Genomic DNA, 23977 nt, shown 5'->3' on the forward strand with positions numbered 1-23977 from the left:
ATGCTTCCACTATCACCACCAAAGACAGCCAGACTAGTTCTGTATCTCATCAACTGTTTGTGAGACCTTACTGTGTGCAAATTGGCTGCTGTCTTTGCCTATAATATAGTGTCTACGCTTCAAAAGCAATTCATTTGGCTGCGAAATGCTTTGGGATTCATTGAGAGCATGAAAAGCGTTACATGAACGCAAGGTTGTTCTTATTTTTTTATGATGGTGTTTCTCAGTGGTGACTACCTGTGCTGCTTGCCATGTTTGTTCTCTTCACTTTGAGAGGTGCGAAATACAAATTGCCAGACCTTATGGGTGCAGGCTAAAACTTATGGTCATGTTTATTTACAAGTAGGATAATTACACAGAAGCAGAAAACGCACATCAAGTAACCCATTTAGAACAATATTTGACTTGTAGAATATTTAAACTAATCTAAAAACTGACAGTTTAAAAATGTTTGTTTAAGCTTTAATTTAGCCTCTTAATGAAACATGTGGATGATTGGTACCATGGCACCCCTTTTACTGTCTGATTGGAAACAGGTATTCAATGCAGAATACTAGAGATATAGGAAACCAATGCTCCTGAATCTACAAAGGGCAGATTTCCTTAAGATCAAAAGGTTTCTTGTTCAATAACCAGGCAGCTGGTGTATTAGTTACTTCTCCTGAAATAGATAGGGTGTGCAGTCTCTTGGTTGTCTGTTGATTTGTTTGATCAGGGCTTCAGGTTGCAACAGAAATACATCTACCTATATGATGTGAGTCTGAAAGTTTATACAAGTTTGCATTGCAAAGACCATGAGACAGTAGTCCAATCAACTTGGTCTGAATAGTTCTCAATCAGCAGTAACACCAGAAACAATGGCTGGACTTTGCCCTGTGAAACCAATAGTGTAATAGTTTTAGTTTTTAGTTTTAGAGATACAGCACTGAAACAGGCCCTTCGGTCCACCGAGTCAGTGCCGAGCAGCAACCACCCATTTATACTAATCCTACACTAATCCTGTATTCCTACCACATCCCCACCTGCCCCTATATTTCCCTACCACCTACCTATACTAGGGGCAATTTATAATGGCCAATTTACCTATCAACCTGCAAGTCTTTGGCATGTGGGAGGAAACCGGAGCACTCGGAGAAAAGCCACGCAGACACAGGGAGAACTTGCAAACTCCACACAGGCAGTACCCAGAATCGAACCCGGGTCACTGGAGCTGTGAGGCTGCGGTGCTAACCACTGTGCTGCCTGTAGCTTGATGTTTTGTGCCCATGGCATCAAGATATATCATGCCAGTTAACTTGGGTCAATTTTAACAGCATAGTGCTGTCTATTTTAAAGTCAGATTAAAAAGATAGTATATAGAAATGTTCCTATTTGAATCATGGCTGAAATCTGCTCTCACATCATAAAAACAGATGCTTGCTCTTCATTTGCTACATTACAACAGTGCCCGCACTTCAAAACTATTTAATTGGCTATGAAGTGCTTTGGGGATGTCAAAGGCACAATATAAATGCACCTCTCCCCCCTCTCCCCCCCCCCCCCCATGGTGCAGTGAGACTTACAATTGATCATTTTGTCTGTATTCCTTTAAGTTATGTTGTATTAGTGTCTCTGTATTAAGCACCCTGGGATAAGAGGGTTGTTGTATGCAGAGAGATTGAGTAGAATGGGCCTGTATTTTCTGGAGTTTGGAAGCATGAGAGGCAATCTTGTTGAAACTGCTAACATTCTTAGAGTTTGAGAAGGGAGATGCTGGGAGGCTGTTTCCCCTGGCGGGAGAGTCTAGAACTAGGGGTCATAGTCTCAATAAGGAGTTGGCCATTTAGGGCTGAGATGAGAAATTTCTTCACTCAGAGGGTTATGAATCTTTAGAATTGTCTACTCCTGAGGGCTGTGGATGCTCTGTCATTGAGTACAGTCAAGACTGAGATGGATAGATCTTTGGGCATTCGGGAAATTGAGGGATATGAGGGTAGGTTGGGAAAGTGAAGCTAAGGCAGAAGATCAGCCATGATCATATTGAGGGGCCATATGGCCTACTACACCTCCTATTTCTTACGTTCTCGTGTAAATGCACCTCTGACCGCTGGTAGTGTGCAAGAGCGAACCTATCTCCGTTTTGAATGGTTACAAAGTGTGGGTTACATCCTTACTGTTTTTTCAATATAACTAGCTGCTCGTGGGACATTACAATGAAATGTTCTTTCTGCTCCATGGATGTACACAGTTATACCATCCTGGAGTAACGTTTTATTTTGGTTTTCTTTCTTCATTTTGGTCATTCCTCGCTCTCAATTTCATGCGTCAGCCCCTAAGGAATGGAGCCTATCTTCACATCGCTCAGTAATGGTTGAAAGAGATGGAGAAGCTTGGGGCGAGCATCTTTGGGTGTTATTTTGCTCCTGTTCACTGATGAGTGCTCCTCTCAAAGTTCAGATAAACCAATTAATGGACGATGAGCCATCATTCTCCAGATCTCACCTGGCACAATGTGTTGTTCTTCACTCTTTGGTAGCAGTGCACTAAAGTTTCATATTAAAGAAAGAAATATCGAACATGGATTTATATAGCACTTTCCACAACCTTGGGGCGCCTCAAAGCACTTTACAACTAATAAAGTACTTTTGAGATGTAGTCACTGTCGTCATGTAGGAAACATGGCAACTGATTTGCACACAGCAAGCTCCGACAAACAGCAATGTCGTAATGACCAGACAATTTTTTTTAGTGATGTTGGTTGAGGGATAATTAATGACCCAGACAATGAAATAGTGTCATGGGATCTTTTATGTCCACCCGAGAGGGCAGACGAGGCCTCAGTTTAACGTCCTGCTTTTCGGTAGTGTGTTCCCTATTATGACTCAAACCATTGGCCTATTTCTCTTCTATCATTGCTGCTGCCTGAACTAACTCCCAATCTAGGATTATTATGGTACTGTTGTTCTTGTTCTAGCACTGTGCAGAAGGTGAATGTACCTTCAGATTGCTGATCTGGGTTCTTTTTCACCAGCGATGCCAGATTAGTAGCGTCTGGAAACTGGCATGAGAAATACTTTAATTGCTTGCTCATCAACGAGATAGTATTCCCACATTACCAAACATCTTCTTATGGACAAGGGAGATATTCTCAAGTATCCCAGCACCCCAGAATTTACACCGTGCTATGTGCACCCATGTGTTAAATGCAAATAAATATTAAGTGTCTCAAATGACAGTTCACTCCAAAAGCTAACTGCTGGTGAGTTCTACTGCAAGCATCAAAGGCTTAATCAAGGAAACATTATAGTGGACTTTAGCATTCATTCTAACGTGAAAAGGAAAGAGATTTGTAATCTGAATAGCAACCTTGTTACAGGGAGAGCAGTATCAAGAGTGTTCCTGCAGGCATGGGGTTCATTCCTGGTCTTATGCCCAGCGTGAGCCTGTAGTTATTTATAGGGCAGCCTGCTTGGCATTGACCAGAGTTTTGCTCTGGAGTAAAAAATGATACTGTCCGACTTGGTGCTTGCACAGGATGGGAGGTACCCTGACAGGAACGGGCATTTAAAGAATTCCAGGATGCTGACTGGTAAAGGAGTTGTTTGCTAAGGGCCTGTGAAAAAGACTCCACAAGAAAGCAGGTTTAGCACTGATGTTGATTCAGGTGCAGTTACAAGGGTGTACAAACCTGCAACTGACAACAACAACAACAACAACAACTTATATTTATATAGCACCTTTAACATAATAAAACATCCCAAGGTGCTTCAGAGGAGCATTATGACACCGAGCCACAAAAGGTCAGTTGACCAAAAAATTGGTCACAGAGGTTAATTTTAAGGAATGTCTTAAAGGAGGAAAGTAAAGTGGAGATGTGTCAGGAGGGTATTCCAGAGCTTGGGGCCTTGGCAACTGAAGGTGTGGCCACCAATGGTAGAGCGATTAAAATCAGGGATGCGCAAGAGGCCAAAATTAGAGGAGCGCTGATATCTCGGAGGGTTGTGGGGCTGGAGGAGATTACAGAGATAGGGAGGAGTGAGGTCGTGGAGGGATTGAAAACAAGGATGAGAATTTTAAAATCATGATGTTGCTTGACCGGTACCCAATGTAGGTCAGCGAGCACAGGGGTGAAAGGGGAATGGGACTTGGTGTGAGTTAAAACAAAGGCAGCAGAGTTTTGGATGACGAGTTTACGGAGAACAAACTGGATTGAACACAATCTTGTACTGGAACGACGGAGGTGGAGGGGCGATATGATAGAGGTTTACAAAGTTATGAGCGGCATGGACAGAGTGGATAGTCAGAAGCTTTTTCCCAGGGTGGGCGAGTCAGTTACTAGGGGACATAGGTTTAAGGTGCGAGGGGCAAAGTTTAGAGGGGATGTGCGAGGCAAGTTTTTTACACAGAGGGTGGTGAGTGCCTGGAACTTGTTGCCAGGGGAGATGGTGGAAGCAGATACGATAGCGACGTTTAAGAGACATCTTGACAAATATATGAATAGGAAGGGAATAGAGGGATATGGGCCCCGGAAGTGCAGAAGGTGTTAGTTTAGGCAGGCATCAAGATTGGCGCAGGCTTGGAGGGCCGAATGGCATGTTCCTGTGCTCTACTGTTCTTGTTTTTTGTGCTACAAAGAACAAAGAACAGAGGAATGTGATGTGAACTCTGTACCTCTTGGAATAATCATTTTTAAACTCCAGTTAGGCCTCTGGATATACTGAACAGTACCACAGAGCCAAATTATACATGGGATTTCTGTTTTATTATTCCGTTTGCCTAACTGCGCGAACGGTAACGGAGTCATTTGAGATCTCGGGGTGGTCGTCCCTGCCTTTTTGCGAGTTGCCCCAGGCTCAGGTAAGGCTCCCATGCACAGGGTTACAAGCCATGGCCAACAGTGGTACCAGCGAATGTTCAATGGTGATAACGCAAGAGCTAGAACCTTGAGGGGCAACGGCTGCTTACAGGCTGAGGACCCTTCGAGAAGAGGACTTGTGTTTCCTTTAATAGCACACATGAGGAAGGCGATGGGAAATAGCCTCATGCACTTTTTTCCCCAGTCATAGTGCTCATTTCTTATGGAACTAAAAAAAAAAAATGGGAGGCTCTTATAAGCAACTGAAGAGGAAAGCGCAGAGCCATGAAGCATGGAGAAATGAGCAGAGGACCTCCCCTAGGGCAGATCACCATGGCTACTAACCACATGATGCCAAGAGGGTGGGCAGAATGATCCAATAAAACCGCACATGAAATTTCAACTTAATCAGGTTTTAAGTACATTAGCCACCGTTGACCACGTTGAATTTCGCTGGACAATCTTGTAATAAAAGTTAAAATAAAAACAGAAAAAGGAGGCTAATGACAAATGTCAGAAGCATGATTTCATTTAATATCCAGGAGAATTTTGGGGGAAGTACAGGAGGGAAATGAAAAAGTTAATATGGGAGGCAGAGAGAGGTTACCTGAAAAGAATAGCAGGCAACATAAAATTGAACATGTTTTGTAAACACATAAGGTATAAGCAGTTGGCTAAGGATAAAGTTGAGACCAAATGGAAATTTTCATGTAGAGGCAGAGGACATGGCAAAAATATTAAATGAGTACTTTGCATCTGTCTTCACAAAGGAAGCAGATGATGTGAAGATTGCACGAAAAGGGGAGAGGGGAGGTATGGACAGGATAGTAATAGAAAAGACTTACTAAAAAGATTAACAATAATGAAAGTTGGTAAGTCATCTGGTCCCGATGGAATGCATCCTAGGTTACTGGAGAAGCATTGGTCACAATCTTTTAATCCTCATTGGATGCAGGAGCTGTGCCAGAGAATTGGAGGGTTGCTAATTTTATATCACTAGACAAGAAGGGGGAGGGGGATAAACCAGAAAACTACAGGCCAGTCAGCCTAACATCAGTGGTGGCGAAGTTATTGGAAAGCATTATCAGGGACAAAATAAACTTTCATTTGGAAAGGCATGAATTAATCAAGAAGAGCCATCATGGATTTGTTGAAGAGAAATAGTGTCTGACTAACTTGATTAAATTCTTTGATGGGGGGCAGCACAGTGGCGCAGTGGTTAGCACCGCAGCCTCACAGCTCCAGCGACCCGGGTTCAATTCTGGGTACTGCCTGTGTGGAGTTTGCAAGTTCTCCCTGTGTCTGCGTGGGTTTCCTCCGGGTGCTCCGGTTTCCTCCCACGTGCCAAAGACTTGCAGGTTGATAGGTAAATTGGCCATTAGCAATTGCCCCTAGCATAGGTAGGTGGTAGGGAAATATAGGGACAGGTGGGGATGTGGTTGGAATATGGAATTAGTGTATGATTAGTATAAATGGGTGGTTGATGGTCGGCACAGGCTCGGTGGGCCGAAGGGCCTGTTTCAGTGCTGTATCTCTAAACTAAACTAAACTAAACCGAGAAGGTTGATCAGGGTAGTGTAGTAAATATGTATATATAGACTTAAGGCATTCAACAAAGTGCCGTACAGTAGTCTTATTAAGATGATGGAAACCCGTAGAATTAGGGAAAAGTGGCTGTGTGGATTGACAGGAAGCAAAGGGTGGTGGTGAATGATGATTTCAGACTGGAAGGTTGTTTGCAGTGTTGTTCCCCAAGCATCAGTTTTGGGCCCATTATTCTTTTCAATTCTTATAAGCAACTTGCATGCAGGGAGCAGCATTGTAAAGTTTGCAGATGGTATGAGAATTAGCAAAGTATTAGATCATGATGAGGATAGTTATAAGGTTCAGAATGACATAGTCAGGTTGATGAAATGGGCAGAAGCATGGCAGATGAAGCTCAATGGGAAGAAATATGAAGTGATGCACTTTGAAGGACAGTATACAAAAGAATGGCATAAATTTGAAAAGTGTGGATGAGCAGAGACAGCTTGATGTCCATAACGCACATTCTTAATAGTGGGAGGGTAAGATGATAAGGGGGATAAACATCATGCGGGTTACTTGAGTTAATAAATAGAGAAATAGAATATAAAAGAAAAGATATTGTGCTCGAGCTATTGGGTTCTGTAATGCTGTACCTGAAAAGGTGGTGAAAGTTGGTTCCATAAATAGTTTTAAAAAGGAGTTGGACAGGTACTTAAGGATAAGGAACTTAGAGTTATGGACAAAAGTGGGAATGAGGGACTAAGGGCGACTACACTTTCAAAGAACCAACACAGGCATGATGTGCTGAATGGCCTCCCTCTGTGTTGTAAATTTCTATTAATCGTAACTCAGTTTCCAGGGGTAAATCTACATAGCTTATGAAACAAAAGTTGTACCTTTATGTATGATGTGAATGGGATAATGTGGCACATGACTAACTGTTTTCATGGTGTTGCACAATGGAGGCTACTTGGCTTTGAAAGCCAATAAATACCTCACTGTCTGAAGAGAACTTTCAGGCTAAACTAATTGTGTCAATTTATTTACAATCGAGATTACACAGAAGCAGAAAACACTCAACAAATAATGAGCAGTACAATCCTTGACTTGCACAATATTTAGTCCAAGTTTTTTTGCACTGTTTCCATAATGCTTCTCAGCTGAGTTTCTGATGACGTATTAAGTGGCAAAGACCTCCACAACAGGAAACCGGCAGTCAAAACATATAACTGGGGATACAGGGGAAATCAATCCCTCTTGGACAGTTCCTCTGGGCTTCCAAGATTTCACCTGAAGATCAAAGAAATTATACCTTAATAGTTAGGCAGTCAGAATATAATTATTCTACCACTTCATTGGTTGAAGTGGGAACAGCAGTTGCTGGATTGCCTGTTGAGGCAGTTGACACCTGGCAACAGTAGCCATTCTAAATGCCTGTCTGAAAGCTTGCAAGAATTAACACTTAAATGAAATGGTGAAATAGCCAAACAAATGTGATCTGAATTGTTTTTCATCAGTCATAACGACAAAGACTAGTTCACCACTTCCCCATGAAACTAATGTCCACCACCTGATAATTTTGACAACTTGACAACCCACCTACCCACCCCTCCCCCATACCAAGAACCATACATAACATTGAGTTTTGGTTCATAAGCAAAGTGATTGAACTACGTGTTAACCGGGTTAGGTGAAAGGCAAAAATGGCAACCGAGGGAAATGAACTTAAAACCTGACCAAGCCGAAATTGCTATATGGTTTTATTAGATCTTCCTGCCCACCCTCTTGACACCATGTAGTTAAGGCAATGAAATGGGTCTGATCTGGCCCTGTGATGCTGTTTGGGGAATCCAGGGAAGAGTGGGCGTTGGTGGGGGTGGGGGGGTGTGCCATTGGGAAAGACCTAACTTGAGTTTAGAAATGATTGTGGCCCTTTTGAGTAGACTTCACTTTGCACTGTTATGTTTCTATGATGCAAGATTGTGTTTGTATTTGTTGTCGAGTTGTACACCTCTGCCATTGTATGTGAATTGCCATTGGATTAGCTACATGTAACAGAAAAAGTTTTTCAGAGACATGACCTTTTATCGTTTTTTGTTCCTGTTTTGACTATTCAATATGAACTTGACACTGGAAACTTGACCACATATTATTCTGTCTGTTCCAAAGTCCCATTAAAAGCAACTATATAATACAGAAGTAGTCCTGTTTCTGGTCTGATAGAGCCCTGCTTTCAACACATTCCCATTATCTTTTTTAAACTATTACCCTGCTGGATAACTAAATGCTCCATTCAGTCACACAGTAGTGACTAGACCTTGCATTAAAAAAATGAATGGACAGGGTAGAGGGGTTAAATCACTTCTGTCCAGTGATTTCCAATATGGTTTGCATGGTAACCAAACCACACAGTTGATTGCTGATATTGGATCAGGGAAAATCTTGCACTATTTTTTTTTAAATTGAGCAGTAACAAAGCTTTGTTTCCCTCCCAACAATATATCTCATATCCCTCCCTGCGGTACTTTTGTACCTCACGCCCTTATTTCAGAAACGCACACACACGAAAGAACATAACATAAGAAATAGGAGCTGAAGTAGGCCATTTGGCCCTTCAGGTCTTCTCCGCCAGTCAACAAGATCATAGTCGATCTTCTACCTCAACTGCACCTTTCCACACTCTCCCCATATCCATTGATCCCTTAGTATCCAAAAGTCTATTGGTCTCTGTCTCGAATATACTCAATGATTTAGTGTCCAGAGCTGTCTGGGGTACAGAATTCCAAAGATTCACAACCCTTTGAGTGAAGACATTTCTCCATATTTCAGTCCTAAATGGCTGACCCCTTTATTATGAGACTGTGGCCCTGTGTTCTAGATTCACCAGCCAGGGGAAACATTTTCTCAGCATCTACCCTGGTAAGCCCCATTCTTTTAAGAATTTTATATGTTCCAATTAGATCACCTCTCATTCTTCTAAGCTCCAGGGAAAAAGCCCTATCAATGGCCAAGAAGTAGCGTTGGCATGTAGGTGTATGCATGTGAAAGAGGTAAACAGTTTGACTGTGTGCCATTTACCTCAGAGGGGCATTATACTATTCAGTGGTTGTTGGATTGATTGCTGCCATGCCCTTCTGCCTGGAGGGCATTGGATTTCTATTCACATAGTTTAGTTTTTTAAGACTTAAGTTAGACATAATATTGCAATTCAGGATCACAAATTCTGAAAAGCAATTAGGTTGAAGCATTGATCAGATTAGTGGACTTTCTTCTATATTCCAGACCCACCATAGATTCTAACAGTGTGTTATTATTGAAATGTGAAAGGGCTGCATGTTTTTAACAAGTCCAAATTTACTCCGACTGATGCCATGTTCTACTTCTGGCATTAAATTCAGATTTGCTGTGTAAAGATTCTGAAAGAGAGTAACATGGGTGAATATCGGTTTTATGCCGAGTCTTTGCTTTTTATTTTAAAGTTATGTTGTATTTGCAGAAATAAAGGAGCCAGCGTGTTTGTAGTGTGGCGGAGATTAATCTTTTTTCAGATTCCTAATTTGAAAGTGGTTCTTCCCTGTTGATTAGCAAAGAGCAGTCAAAGGAGAGGGGGATGCAAGTTGGAGAAAGTTGAATGCTCTAACACCCACAATACAGCTGCAAAAAAACACCTGCTTCTTACTTTAAATGCATTATTTGGCCATTATTTATTGCACTTTTGCTGTTTTTCCTGCAAGTGGCTATGTGAGGCATCAAGCGAATGATCAGCCATGTCCTATTGCATGGCGGAGCAGGCTCGATGTGCTGAATGGCCTAGTCCTGCTCCTATGTTCTTATATAAAAATGATGCATTATGAAAGTCTGAACTATGAGAAGCTTTCATTCTGAAAATGAGAAATTATGTTCTTGATCTAGTTCGTGTTGGTTTCAAATTTACCGTTTTGTATCTCTAGCTGTTCAGTTCCAGTCAATTTTTAACTTGCTTTGATTCTAATTAATTGAAGGTTATGCAACAATCTCTTTGCTGTTGAGGTCTGCTGAGCATTCTTCTTCCGTTTTGTTTTATGCAGGTCATAGGTTTTAACATTTTTATCTCAGGCAAAGCCAATAGAGCAGAACTGCCCGCAATGTTGTCTAGGGAAGGAGAGAAGTGCTAGGAAAATAAGAACTAGGCTTGTGTTTTTAAAGAGCTTGAAGTTGGTAAGAGGAAGAAAATAAAAGCAAAATACTGCGGATGCTGGAAATCTGAAATAAAAACAAAAAATGCTGGAACCACTCAGCAGGTCTGGCAGCATCTGTGGAAAGAGAAGCAGAGTTAACGTTTCAGGTCAGTGACCCTTCTTCAGAACTGAGGAAGAGGAAGAAAAACCTTGGGAGGTGAAGGGAGTCACAGTTTTGATGTCTTGGGAAAGTTTTAGTTCAAATAGGAGATTATAATTATTAAACCCTTAGTTCCAAATTCCTTATTTAAGTCCCCATTTAGTACACAAGAGAGGGTGTGTGTCTGCTGTAAATCTATGAGGGACACACCATATAGAAGGAACCTAAAGACTAAGAGGAAAGATAATTAGATGTATCAGGGAAATGTTATTGGATATTATAAAATTCAGTGCTGTCTGATTCTATGACTATGAGGTACCAATGGGCTATCTACAGGCAGTACAGATGATGAGATAGGTAGATGATTGGCTAGCTGTGGCTATTTTAGCATCTTGGTGATTTAAAGCTGTTGTCTTCGGGAAATAACCGAGTAGGGCGGATGAGAGGGAAAGGATGTGATCGATAACAAAATATCATCTCTCATAGTTTCAGCATCAGCAGAAAAATGTCACCTCAGCCTTTGAAGAAACGTCTATAAGGCCTAGTCTAAATTTGATAATCTTTGAGATTATCTTGATGATGAATACATTTTTCTTGTTTCAATGCACTTTCTTGTATTTTCACACAGCAAGATCCCAACAGCAATGAGATAAACTGCTTTTTAGAGATATTGGTTGAGAGAAATATTGACCAGGAAACTAGAAGAACCTTCTTTGTTCGTCTTCGAATAGTGCCATGGAATCTTTCATATCCAACTCAGCCAGGCAAATCGGTCCTTGGCTCAAAATCTCATCAAAAAATGGCACCTCAGACAGTGCAGCACTCCCCCCAATTCTGTCCTGAACTGCCAGACTAAACTGTGTGTTCAGGTCTCAGGAATGGGGTGTGAACATGGGACCTTCTGACTCAGGCTTGAGTGCTACCACTGAACCAAGGCTGAGATTTACTTCAGGACATTGTGATCCTGATGTGCACCAGCTGGTGGAGGGCAGTTTTAGTCTTTTGAAAGATGCTTCAGTAAGGGAGGAGGGAAATACTGGGCATGTGAAAACTGTGTAGAGATTAATATTTATGTATCTATTTGTGAATATTGAGCAAAGTGCATTTTTAAAACTGCTGTCTGAACTCTGGAAAGGAGATGATGTCCTCGGAATTTCTCCCAGTATCCCTAACTTGAGTATTCTGCAGATTCTGGGCTAGATCAGGGTTATGGGATGTTTCTGGGGAACCTCTTCCAGCATGCTGCAAGAGTTAGTGTGCCATTGTAACTACAGGCTTGATGAACCATAGTTAAGTCTGGAATAAAACCAGTCATTATACAACAATTTGGCCAGAATAAATTACCCATTCGGCATTGCTGTGACTAGCTGTAACTCTCTCCGTATTGAAGCTGAGGCAGCGTACATGCTTCAATTCAGGGCTATGACAAGTGGAGCAGATTCTCTGTGACACTTGCATACTTTTTTACTGAGAACTTTGAGGTGAATTTCTGTTTCTGTCTCTCTTTCATCGCAACTTGCTGTAGTTGAATAAAGAGAAACCAAAATTGTAAGGAATGAGAGAAGAAATGACAATTTGTATTTCAGTATGTTCCTGATGTGCTGGTGGACATTCTCCAAGTGCTTTACAGTTAGAGGGCAAGTGATGCTGAATGGGAAGAGTAAAGGGAGAAATGGAAAGAGTTGGGTCAGGGGATTAAAAGCATAGTTAAAGAAAAATTAGTTTTCTGGAGGTGGTAAAGAACCTTAGGTGGACTAGTTCTGGTCTTCAAATTATAAAATAATATGCACTAGAGAAGGTGCAAAAAAGATTTACTAGACTGGTACCAGAATGGAGAGGTTATACCCATCAGATAAGATTGAACAGGCTGGGTTTCTTCTCTCTAGAAAAGAGAAGACTGACGGGCGAGTTGAGAGAGGCCTTCCAAGATTATGAAGGGGTTTGATAGGGTAGACATAGAGATTCCACCTGAGGTGACGCTAGAACTAAGGGGCATAAATATGATAGTCACTAATAATTCCAATAGGAAATTTGGGAAAAATGTCATTACCCCAGAGTGTGGTTAAAATATGGAACTCACTACCACAGGGAATAGTTGAGGTGAATAGTACATATGGATTCAAAGGAAAGCTAGATAAGCAAGTGAGGGAGAAAGGAATAGGATATGTTGATGTAGTTAGATTAAGAGGGTGGGAGGAGGCTTGTGTAGAACATTAACACTGGCATGGGCTGTTAGGCCAAACAGCCTATTTCTATATTATTTTGTAATACTTTGTAGTAGTTTGTCAATGGCAGGAGGAAGGTACGCAGGGTGGTCCAGAGGGCCAGAATGTAGTGGCTGATCAAATGGCCACCAATGGTGGAGTGTGGGACAATGACGAAGCCCAGTGTTAGAGGAATGGACAATGTGTGAGGAACATAAGGTAAGGTGCGGTCGGTCAGGCAAGATTGTCATTGGATTTGAAAGTGAGAATGAGAATTTTAAAATTAAACTCGCTGCATCACTGTGAACATGCAGAGCTTGGAGAGGACTTCAGCATGGGATTGCCAGTTTTGTGGGGGAAGACTTAGATTGTGACATTTTAGATGAGTCAAAACTTGTGTCGAATTGAGACACAAAGGTCATATAATGGAGTGTCCGAAAAGTTGGGCCCTGCGGTGGGGTTCCTGAGGGGATGAGGTAGGGGCAGAGTTGGGAAGTGTTGTGAGCATGGAAGTAGGTGGCCTTGGTTGTGGGGGGAGAATGCTGAGCCTAAGGTTGAGCTGTTCACTGTGGTTCCGCACCTCCGGAATAAGCCATACAAATGGAAAATGGTTCCATTGCTGACTGCAGCCCTATGAGGCATTCTTCCCTTCTCCATCACCTAAGGCATAGAAAAAGTCAAAGCTACAGGAATGTAGCTGTTAAATCAGACGCGAAGAAAAACAAAAATTCCTTCCAACCTCCAATACTGTTACAGCTGATGAAATAGCATTTTCGATCGGGAGTTTTTTTTAAAGACAATCTGATTTTCAGTAAGGCTGAAATCCTGAAAGGCATTCAGTCCATTGGGTAACTCCATAATGACCAAAAGAAATGGATATTGTAGCTAAATTGTGATAGTGTTGTAGCTTTCAGTATTATATATCAGCAAGTGACATGAGTGGAGATGTTTTACCTTGTGACCTGTTCTATTTTTAACGCTCATTTTACTCTCAGTCTTTGAGTATTTGAAACTGCCTGAATGACTCCCTTCAAACCCACGCTGTTTCCTTTCCCCTTTACGTCTGCTGTTATCAACCTCCTGACTTTTTAAAAAGCCTATTCTGCATTCCACTATCTGCTCCAACTATTGTCTCATCTCTAAGCTCCTTTTTTCTAACTTCCCTTTCCTCTCAAGTATTGGATTGTTACGACCAGGTGAGAAAGGTATCTGCGGGTCTTTCTCAGCTTTCACCTGCTCTTGCTGTAACAGGATTTAATTTTAAACACACCGTATTTTGAGCTCCCCCTTGGTGAATCCTTGTTCACCACTTTCCAATTATAAGACAAAGAAAAGAGCACAATCAGGTTTTCTCAGTTTAAAGAAGAAAAGTGAAATTTATTAAAATTTAAACTTAAACTCTAATGCGGTTAATGCCTATGGATACATGCTGCGCCCCACGCTAGCATGCATACACGATACACGCCTGCAAATAGAGACAGAAAAGAGCAGAAGAAAAATAGTGGAGAGGTTTGAGGTAATCTCTGAAAAGGGTTTTTTCTTTTACTGTGCTTCGAGCTCGCTGTAGAGTCCTTGATTGAAGATATAGTCTTGCTTTTCGTTGGGGCCCAGTATTCTTCTTAAACCTTGTTCACTGTAGGAGACTTTTCTCTCTCAGGGTTCATGTGTCCTCAATGGTTTGCGAAGCTGATGAGAGCAGACAGGAGAGAGGTCTTTTTAGTCCAGGAGCTAACAGCTTTCTATCTCAGTTCAAAACTCTGTGGCAAGTTCAAATTCAAAAAAACTTCAACAGCCAGTTAGTCATGCGACTAAACTGGTCTGACCACGTCTGTTTGTGTATTCAGCTATTTTAGCAGTTAACCTGGAATGCTAGCTTCTCCACCTTCAACGTCTGGTAATCAAAAATCCATTGTGGATTAAATTGGAGCAGGAAGTGGCCCCTTTGTCCTTTCCAAGTACTGTCTGTTACTATGCAAATGTCTTTCCAGTCAAGGGTCTGGTGGTTTTTTTTTTAAAAACAACTTCTTTCATTACTCCAGTAACAGTTTAAAAATCAATGTTCATGTGGCAAAATATATGTGCCTCATTATTGGCAGGTGTGGGCCTGCATGACAGGATGCACTGTTACAACCCAGCTATGTGCACTGCTGTCCAACCATTTTGTGTTGGACTCCCTTCTGTCTGGTTCCTATTCTGCAGACAACGTCAAGACCAATCTGGTCAGTGTCCCATTGTGACCAAAGGCTGGGACCATGGAGTGTTACCTCTTCTTGTTCTTCGCAGCTTCTCCTCCCCATTCAAAGAGATATGGACAGGTTAAGTGAGTGGACAACAAGGGGGCAGATGGAGTATAATGTGCGGAAGTGTGAGGTTATTCACTTTGGTAGTAAGAACCGAAAAGCAGAATATTTTTTACAAGGTGTGAAACTTGTAAATGTTGATGTTCAGAGGGACTTGGGTGTACTCATATAAGGAATACAAAGTTAGCATGCAGGTACAGCAAGCAATTAGGAAAGCAAATGGCATGTTGCCCTTTATTACAAGAAGATTGGAATACAAGAATAAAGAAATCTTGCTACAATTGTACAGAGCTTTGGTGAATCCACACCTGAAGTACTGTGCACAGTTTGGGTCTCCATATTTAAGGAAGAATATACTTTCATTGGAGGCGGTAAAGCAAAGGTTCACTAGATTGGGCCCTGGGATGAGAGAGGCTGAGTAAATTGGGTCTGTATTCTCTGGAGTTTAAGAATGAGAGGTGATCACATTGAAACATGCATGATTCTGAAGGGGCTTGACAGGGTAGACGCTGAGAGGTTGTTTCCCCTGGCTGGGGAATCTAGAACACGGAGGCACAGTCTCAGGATGAGAGGTTGAGCATTTAGGAGAAACTTCTTCATAGACGTAGAAACATAGAAAAATAGGAGCAGGAGTAGGCCATTTGGCCCTTCGAGCCTGCTCCGCCATTCATTATGATCATGGCTTATCATCCAACTCAGTAGCCTGTTTCCACTTTCGCCCCGTACCCTTTGATCCCTTTAAACCCAAGAGCTATATCTAACTCCTTTTTGAAAACATACAATGTTTTGGCCTCAACTGCTTTCTGTGGTAGCGAATTCCACAGGTTCACCACTCTCTGGGTGAAGGAATTTCTCCTCATCTCAGTCCTAAAAGGTTTTTTCATATCCTTAGACTATGATCTCTGATTCTGGACTCCCCCACCATTGGGAACATCCTTCCTGCATCTACCCTGTCAAGTCCTGTTAGAATTTTATAGGTTTCTATGAGATCCCCCCTCACTCTTCTGAACTCCAGCAAATATAACCCTAACCGACTCAATCTCTTCTTATACGTCAGTCCCGTCATCCCAGGAATCAGTCTGGTAAACCTTCGCTGCACTCCCTCTATAGCAAGAACATCCTTTCTCAGATAAGGAGACCAAAACTGCACGCAATATTCCAGGTGTGGCCTCACCAAGGCCCTGTATAATTGCAGCAAAACATCCCTGCTCCTGTACTCGAATCCTCTTGCTATGAAGGCCAACATACCATTTGCCTTTTTTTAACACTTGTTGCACCTGCATGCTTACCTTCAGCGACTGGTGCATGAGAACATCCAGGTCTCGCTGCATATTCCCCCCCCCTCAGTTTATAGCCTTTCAGATAATAATCCGCCTTCCTGTTTTTGCTACCAAAGTGGATAACCTCACATTTATCCACATTATACTGCATCTGCCATGCATTAGCCCACTCACTCAACTTGTCCAAATCACCCTGAAGCCTCTCTGCATCCTCCTCACAACTCACCTTCCCACCCAGTTTTGTGTCATCTGCAAATTTGGAGATATTACATTTAGTTCCCTCATTTAAATCATTAATATATATTGTGAATAGCTGGGGTCCACCACCGATCCCTGCGGTACTCCACTAGTCACTGCCTGCCATTCGGAAAAAGACCCATTTATCCCTACTCTTTCTTTCCTGTCCGCCAACCAATTTTCTATCCATCGCAATACACTACCCCCGATCCCATGCGCTGTAATTTTACATGCTAATCTCTTATGTGGGACTTTGTCGAAAGCCTTCTGAAAGTCCAAATAAACCACATCCACTGGCTCCCCCTCACCAACTCTACTAGTTACATCCTCAAAGAATTCTAATAGATTTGTCAAGCATGATTTCCCTTTCGTAAACCCATGCTGACTCTGCCAGATTCTACCACTGTTCTCTAAGTGCTCTGCTATAAAATCTTTGATAATGGACTCTGGAATTTTCCCCACTACTGACATCAGGCTGACTGGTCTATAATTCCCTGCTTTCTCTCTACCTCCGTTTTTAAATAGTGGGGTTACATTAGCTACTCTCCAATCTGTAGGAACTGTTCCAGAGTCTATAGAATCTTGGAAGATGACCACCAATGCATTCACTATTTCTAGGGCCACTTCCTTAAGTACACTGGGATGTCGATTATCAGGCCCTGGGGATTTATCGGCCTTCAATCCCATCAATTTCCCCAACACCATTTCTCTACTAATACTGATTTCTTTCAGTCCTCTCTCTCACTAAGCCCTATGTTCCCCTACATTTCTGGTATGATATTTGTGTCCTCCTTTGTGAAGACAGATCAAAGTATGCATTTAGTTGGTCAGCCATTTCTTTATTCCCCATAATAAATGCCCCTGTTTCTGACTGTAAGGGACATATATTTGTCTTCACCAATCTTTTCCTCTTCACATACCTATAGAAACCTTTACAATCTGTTTTTATGTTCCCCGCAAGTTTGCTTTCGTACTCTATTTTCCCCTTCTTAATCTTGGTCATCCTTTGCTGAATTATAAATTGCTCCCAATCCTCAGGTCTGTTGTTCTTCCTGGCAAATTTATATGCTCTTCCTTGGATCTAATGCTATCTCTTAATTTCCCTTTAAGCCATGGTTTGGCTACCTTTCCCGTTTTACTTTTGCGCCAGACAGGGATAAACAATTGTTGCAGTTCATCCATGCGCTCTTTAAATGTTTGCCATTGCCTTTCCACCGTCATCCCTTTAAGTAACGTTTCCCAATCCGTCATGGCCAACTCGCGCCTCATACCTTCGTAGTTTCCTTTACTAAGATTCAGGACGCTTGTCTCAGAATCAACTACGTCACTCTCCTTCTTGATGAAGAACTCTATCATATTATGATCGCTCGTCCCCAAGGGGTCTCGCACCAATAGATTGTCAATTATTCCTCTCTCATTACACAATACCCAGTCTAGCATGGCCGGTTCTCTAGTTGGTTCTTCAACATATTGGTCCAGAAAACCATCCGGTATACGCTCCAAGAATTCCTACTCTACCGTATTGTGACTAATTAATTTGATTTGCCCAATCTATATGCAGATTAAAGTCACCCATAATTACAGATGTTCCTTTATCGCATGCATCTCTAATTTCCTGTTTAATGCCATTCCCAACATCACCACTACAGTTTGAGGGTCTATATACAACCCCACTAACATTTTTTGCTCCTTAGTGTTTCTCAGCTCTACCCATACAGATTCCACATCGTCAGAGCTAATTTCTTTCCTCACTATTGTGTTAATTTCCTCTTTAACCAGCAATGCAACTCCAACACCTTTTGCTTTTTGTCTGTCCTTCCTAAATACTGAATATCCCTGGATGTTCATTTCCCATCCCTGGTCACCTTGCAGCCATGTCTGCATAATCCCGACTATATCATACCTGTTTACATCTATTTGCACGATTAATTCATCCACTTTATGGGGAATGCTCCGCGCGTTAAGGTACAAAGCCTTAAGGCTTGTCTTTTTAACATTACTTGTCCTCTTCCCACTATTTTTCAGTGTGGCCCTGTTTGATTCTGGCCCTTGATTTCTCTGCCTATTACTTTTCTTATTCCCCTTACTCTCTTTTGTTCTTGTCTTTGATCCCCCCCTCCTCTGACTCCTTGCAAAGGTTCTCATCCCCTTGCCATTTTAGTTTAAACCCCCCCCCAACCACTCTAGCAAATACTCCCCCTAGGACATCAGTCCCGGTCCTGCCCAGATGTAACCCGTCCAGTTTGTACTGGTCCCACCTTCCCCAGAACCGGTCCCAATGCCCTAGGAATCTAAAACCCTCCCCCTCACACCATCTCTTCAGCCACGTATTCATCAGATATATCCTGCTATTTCTACTCTGACTAGCACGTGGCACTGGTAGTATCCTGAGATCACTACCTTTGAGGTCCGACGTTTCAACTTACTTCCTAGCTCCCCATATTCTGCTTTTAGGACCTCATCCTTTTTTTTTTACCTATGTTGTTTGTACCAATGTGTACCACGACCACTGGCTGTTCACCCTCCACCTTCAGAATGTCCTTTAACCGCTCTGAGACATCCTTGACCCTAGCTGCAGGGGGGCAACATACCATCCTGGAGTCTCTTTTGCGGCCACAGAAACGCCTATCTATTCCCCTTACAATTGAATATAACTATTGCATTCCCACACTTCTTACTCCTCCCCTGTGCAGCAGAGCCAACCGTGGTGCAACGAATTGGGCTGTTGCTGTAATCAAAGGGCTGTGAGTCTTTGGAATTCTCTACACCAGAGGCTTATGGATGCTCCATCGTTGAATATATTTAAGACTGATTTTTAGTCTCTTAGGGAATCGAGGGATATGGAGAGCAAGCGGGAAAGTGGAATTGAAGCCCAAGATCAGTCATGATCGTATTGAATGGCGGAGCAGGCTCGATGGACATCTGGTCTACTCCTGCTCCTATTTCTTATGTTCAACTCTATCCTATCTATCACCAAGACCACTTCTATCCACCTTCATATCTATCTAGTCTTCATTGTTTAAGAAACCCTTATCCGTGCTTCCACTGTCTCCAGGCTCCACACCCCCAGTTCTTTCTTCACCAGCCTCCTAATCTTTTTCCTATGTAATCTCCAACATGCCCAACACTCTGCTGCTCCCATCCAGCCCAACAATAAGTTCTGCTGTCATTTATTTTCACTTTTGCTCTTTCTCTCTAACATCTTTTCTTTTTATCTCTTCTAATCTCTCTTCCATTGCCTTGCCTCCTTTCACTTTGCCACTCTCAGGTACTCTGTCCTCCCAGCTCCTTACCCCCTGCCTGTATGTAAACTCTGCAACCCATATTCACGGCCACCTCTTCGACCTGGCCATCTCTGATCACTTCTTTGTCTCACTCTCTACCTACCTCCCTCTTCCATGCCCCAACCCTACCTCATTCTGTGTCCATCCCTGGAAAAACTGATCCCCCTATTCACTCACAACTGCACTTTCAAAATCTCAACTATCTAGCCTTTGACCTTCCATTTGTCACAACATTTCTGCAACTACTGATTTGCTCAACTGCACACTCACCTCCATCTTTGATGCCCTAGTCCCCACTAAAAAGATCAGTCTCTCTCACCCTGGCCATTCCCCCTGGAATGGCCTTCATCTCTGTTTCCTTAAAACCAAGGGTTGCAGACTTGAAGGATATGACGGACAGCTGGTTTACCCATCCACTGCTAGAACTTAAAGTAGTATCGGGTCCTGCTCTCTTCTTCTAAAACTGTTTGCTATTCCAGGATCACGTGGAATGCAAAGATAACTCTTTCCTCTATTGCAAACTGTCTTCTTAAACCCTTTTTCCCTTTCCCCGCTAGCCTCACCTCCAACAATAAGTGAGGAACTCATGAATGACTTTGTCTGATCAGTTGCCTCTGCTGCATCCCACCCTTCCACTAAGCTGCCTGGCCAGACTTCCTATAATGCTCTTCCCCCTTCCTAGCTCTGATCTCACATCTTTCTCTAGTTTCTCTCCTATCTCCTCTCATGTCCCCTCTGAGCACATCTTATCCATGAGACCCACCTCCTGTTGCCTCGATCCTATTCCCACTGAACTGCTGACCATCCAACTTCTCCTGGTCCCCATGTTAGCCGATATTGTAAACGATTCTCTCTCTCCAGGTGTTGTTCCTCTCTCTCCTTTAAATCTGCCATCATCACCCCTGTCCTCAAAAAAACAAGCCTGGACCCCACCACTCTTGTGAACTACCATCCCATCTCCAACCACCCTTTCCTCTCAAATCCTTGAACATCTTCCAAATCCATTCCCAACTTTCCCGGAACTCCATGTTTGAATCTCTGCAGTCGGGTTTCTGCCCCGCCACAGTACCAAAACATTTGTGCCATCACTAAGACCACCTACTTCCGCCTCCAGTATTGCCCGACTTCATTCCTGTCTCAGCTCATCTGCTGCTGACACCCTCATTCATGCCTTCGTTACCTCTAGACTTGACTATTCCAATACACTCCTGCCTGGTCTCCCACATTCTACCCTCCATAAACTTGAGGTCATCCAAAACTCTGCTGCCCATGTCTTAACTTGCACCAAGTCCTGTTTCCCTATCTCTCCTGTGCTCACTGAGCTACATTGGCTCCCAGTCAAACAACGTATTGATTTTAAAATTCTCATCCTTATTTTCAAATCCTTTCATGGTCTCTCCCCTCTCTCTATCTCTGTAATCACTTCCAGCCCCACAACCCTCTGAGATATCTGTGCTTCTCTAATTCTGGCCTCTTGTTCATCCCTGACCTTAATCGCTCCACCATTGATGGCCACACCTTCAGTTGCCTAGGCCCCAAGCTCTGGAATTCCCTTCCTACACCTCTCCACCTCCTTTAACATGCCCCTTTAAACCTATCTCTTTGACCAAGCTTTTGGTCATCTGTCCTAATATCTCCTCTTGTGGCTTGGTGTCATACTTTGTTTTATAATGCTCCTGTGAAGTGTTTTGGAATGTTTTATTACATTAAAGGCACGATATAAATATAAGTTGTAATCATTGACCTCCATTTCTTCTCCACCCTCCAATATATTGAATTCAAAATCCTTGTTACGTACACACATACGAACATACGAATTAGGAGCAGAAGTAGGCCATTTGGCCCCTCAAGCCTGCTCCCCCATTTGATAAGATCATGGCTGATGTGATTGTGGCCTCAACTCTACTTTACCGTCTACCCCCTATACCCTTTGACTTGCTTGTCAATCAAGAATCTATCTAACTCAGCCGTAAAAATGTTCAAGGACCCTGCCTCCAGTGAATTCCACAAACAAACAACCCTCAGAGAAAATATTTCTCCTCATCTCCGTCTTAAATGGGAGACCCCTTATTTTTAACTGTGACCCCTGGTTCTAGTCTCTGTCATAAGGGAAAACATCCTCTCAGTATCCACCCTGTCAAGTCTCCTCAAGATCTTTTACATTCCAGTAAGCTCACCTCTCATTCTTCTAAACTCCAATGGATACACACCGAACCTGTCCAACCTTTCCTCATAAGATAACATCTTCATCCTAGAAATCAGTCCAGTGTACCTTCTCTGAACTGCTAATGCAATTATATCCTATCTTAAGTAAGGAGACCAAAACTGTACACAGCACTGTGGTCTTACCAATGCCCTGTACAACTGCAGCAAAACTTCTTTCCTTTTATATTCCATTCCCCTTGCAATAAACGACAACATTTCATTTGCCTTCCTGCTCACTTGCTGTACCTGCATACTAACATTTTGTGATTCATGTACCAGGACACCCAGATCCCTCTGTGCTGCAGAGTTCTGCAGTCTCTCTCCATTTAAATTATATACTGTTTTTCTATTCTTCCTACCAAAGTGGACAAGTTCACATTTTCCCACATTTGCCAAATTTTTGCGTACTCACTTAACCTGTCTGTATCCGTTTGCAGACTTCTTATGTCCTTATTGTTCTTGTTACAGATCCTTCCATAAACTCACTGCAACCCCTATATGATAGCTTAAGATGATCAAGATGGCTCCCGGTTCCCTAGGGAGCTCCTCACTGTCATGTCTATCCGTGGCCGTCTGCTGCCATTCGTTGCTCTTTCTCTCGACTAAATCCTGTCTTCTGCTGTTTTAAGTTCCCCTGATTCTCACAGTGAGTGCATTTTTAGCCCAAATTTCGAGGTTAACTGTTCATTTAAATGGCTTCTGTCTGCTGGTACAAACCCTATCCCCTGACCTTACCTTGTGAGCTCTGGTAAATATCGGGATGAGACCTGAATGTGGTTTTTCTTTCAAATCTGGCTTCAAGTTCCTGGCTTCACTGGACGTCAAGATCATGTTTCTGCACTGGACTACATTGGAAAAATGTAAGACTCTGCTTCCGTCTATGATCTGCTGCCATTTTGTTTCTGATCTGTGAGCTGTGGAAAAGATCTGGAGAAATTTAGAATCAGATCTGCTTCCAAACTTGGCTTCAAATTTCTGGACTTATCTTCATATCAAGAAAATGCTTTTGCCCTGGACTACACTGGTTATAACGTAAGACCCAACTTTGTCTCTGAATTGCTGCTCTGTTGTGATATTTAAAGTAACTTTGATCCGTTTACTGCCCTACCCCCACCACTGCTGTGATTGAGAGACTTCAGTCTCCTGCTGAGCCTGTGACTGGCCACTGGTTATACTGGTTTTTCCACTTCACTCGGTTCCTGGCCAGAAAATCACTTGTCTGTGCTGAGTTCACTCCGAAGCGACCGACAGTCATCTCAGACTGACCACCTGAGGGCGTAGTAGCTGGAGGGTTCAGGGGATGGAAGTGGGAAGCAGCAACCTGTAGGTGCTCCCTTTGCACACCTGGAGGACAAGAGCACACCTATGTTTGTGGTGATCTGGGCCCTGTCTCTAGATGCAAAAATCAACAAGCGCATGGGAAAGGCTTCCACTGCTATGTCCAGACTGGCGAAGAGAGTGTGGGAAAATGGCGCACTGACACGGAACACAAAAGTCCGAGTGTATCAAGCCTGTGTCCTCAGTACCTTGCTCTATGGCAGCGAGGCCTGGACAACGTATGTCAGCCAAGAACGACGACTCAGTTCATTCCATCTTCGCTGCCACCAGAGAATACTTGGCATCAGGTGGCAGGACCGTATCTCCAACACAGAAGCCCTCGAGGCGGCCAACATCCCCAGCTTATACACACTACTGAGTCAGCGGCGCTTGAGATGGCTTGGCCATGTGAGCCGCATGGAAGATGGCAGGATCCCCAAAGAAACATTGTACAGCGAGCTCGCCACTGGTA

General features: G+C 42.8%; 1 protein-coding gene and 1 long non-coding RNA gene across 7 annotated transcripts in view; one reads left to right on the forward strand and one right to left on the reverse strand.

Annotated features, from left to right (window-relative positions):
* The window catches only part of LOC137383959 (transcription factor SOX-13-like), a 224584-nt gene that overhangs the window by 105379 nt on the left and 95228 nt on the right, over positions 1 to 23977 (forward strand). The gene's annotated exons all lie outside the window — the stretch shown is intronic.
* Positions 7388 to 23268, reverse strand: LOC137384121 (uncharacterized). Its single transcript, XR_010977530.1, has 2 exons — positions 22924 to 23268; positions 7388 to 7651 (listed from the first exon to the last, which is right to left on the reverse strand). It is a non-coding gene; the product is annotated as an uncharacterized lncRNA (long non-coding RNA).

The sequence above is a fragment of the Heterodontus francisci genome, chromosome 25, assembly GCF_036365525.1.
Source record: "Heterodontus francisci isolate sHetFra1 chromosome 25, sHetFra1.hap1, whole genome shotgun sequence".
Classification (NCBI taxonomy): Eukaryota; Metazoa; Chordata; class Chondrichthyes; order Heterodontiformes; family Heterodontidae; genus Heterodontus; species Heterodontus francisci.